Source organism: Poecilia formosa, unplaced genomic scaffold (assembly GCF_000485575.1).
Source record: "Poecilia formosa unplaced genomic scaffold, Poecilia_formosa-5.1.2 Scaffold530, whole genome shotgun sequence".
Lineage (NCBI taxonomy): Eukaryota > Metazoa > Chordata > Actinopteri > Cyprinodontiformes > Poeciliidae > Poecilia > Poecilia formosa.
In genome coordinates, this window is record NW_006800469.1 from 203234 (window position 1) to 204891 (window position 1658).

At 42.5% G+C, this 1658-nt stretch overlaps 1 long non-coding RNA gene across 1 annotated transcript in view; it reads right to left on the reverse strand.

Moving 5' to 3' along the window:
• Positions 1–1201: 1201 nt before the first annotated feature.
• LOC107834139 (uncharacterized) overlaps positions 1202–1658 on the reverse strand; it is a 2150-nt gene continuing 1693 nt past the window's right edge. The window contains exon 2 of the long non-coding RNA XR_001659924.1: positions 1202–1465. This is a non-coding gene — a long non-coding RNA (uncharacterized LOC107834139). The remainder of the gene's footprint in view (positions 1466–1658) is intronic.

Sequence of the window (1658 nt, forward strand, 5' to 3'; positions counted from 1 at the left end):
GTCTCTTTTTGATGTTCTGAAAGTTAATTGATTATAAATTGACAAGTAGGAATGGGGCAGGACATTATAAGCTATATCTTCTACCCAGGCGCGAAGCTATAGGGGGGCCCAAACCGGGCCGGATGGGGGCCCGGGCCTGGAGGTGCCAGGGAGGGAGGAATGGTTTCAAGTCATTGAAATATGTGATTATAGACAGAGAAAGTGCGCCCCGCACCCCCCCTCAACAGTTTCAGTTTCACTTCACGTAAGGGGCCCGGTGATTGGTTAAGGGCCCGGTAATTGGCCCCGCCCCCCGGCCCGACGCTGACTTGTTCCGCTAGTGCTTCTACCTGCTCCTTTTCGAACAGAAAATATAAAATTTGCATGTCACATGGGCAAAATAATTTGTTTTACATTTTATTTTTTAAGTTTGTTTCATTCTATTTTATTTTGTTTTTCTTTTTTCTTGATTGTCTTTTCTGTATGTTCGAAAGAAAGAAAGAAAGAAAGAAAGAAAGAAACGTTACAGCGACTGTCACCGGGACGCACCTCAAAGCCCCGGTACCTCCTTTTCACTCTCTGCTTCACCTTAACGTTACCAGGCGGTTCGCACCGCTGCTGACGGGATCTGGGCTGGATGTGAGCGGTTGTGAATATAGAAGTTACTACAGAACCTCAAGTGTTAAAGGAAGATTCGGCCAATAGCATTTGGAGTTCACATAATAATATCAGTGAAAATACTGTACCAATAATTTGGACTGCAGCATAAAGCCAAACCCGGTTCCACAATTAAGTAAATCAAAATGTCCCAAAAACAAAGGCGGAGTGGCATAGGGGCTACCGGTAGATTCCAGCAGAGATGCGCAGCGCAGCGGTTCGATCTTCATGCAGGGCCGGCCCGAGGTAATATGGGGCCTTAAGCGGAATCATTATTTAGGCTTCCCAGACCCCTCTTACTTGATTATTATTATTTGTTGTGATGCATGTGTGAACAAACCCATGGCAAACAGAAACATTATACCATATTGTAGCCATGGTAACACAATAATCAAACTATGAAGATGGTTCTCTTAACTTTTACAAAGTAAATTTCCCAATTAAATCTCAAATGCACTTTTTTATTATTATTTTTCTCTGTTAACCCTCCTATTATGTTACGGGTCAAATTGACCCGTTTCAAAGTTTAAAATTTTTTTAAAAATAGAAGTATTTTTTCTGCATGAAACTTTTTCTATTTGTCTTAATAGGTGCACTCTATGTATAAAATAAAAATGGTTCCTTTTACACACTTGCAGCCCCCTCTGCGTCTATTTGTTACATAGATACTGTTCGGGTCAATTTGACCCGGCATACAAGTTGAAGGGTAAAAAGGTTAAAAAAATGTCCAATTCTATTTGTTTCCTTGCACCTATGAGACATATTTCACCACACACACACACACACACACCACACCGCACATGCACGCACACACACACCACACACACCCCTAAACACACACACAAACCCACTCTTTCACTATTCTCTTTACTTCACTAGGAAACTTCCAGAAAGCAGGTGTTTATGCAACTTTTGACGGGAACCTTTTCTGTTCCTGTTGACAAACTCCACCCACACTGAGTGGACACTCAGCAGAAGGGGGGGGGGGGAACATAAACACTCTCTGCAAGGGAGTCGTAAAC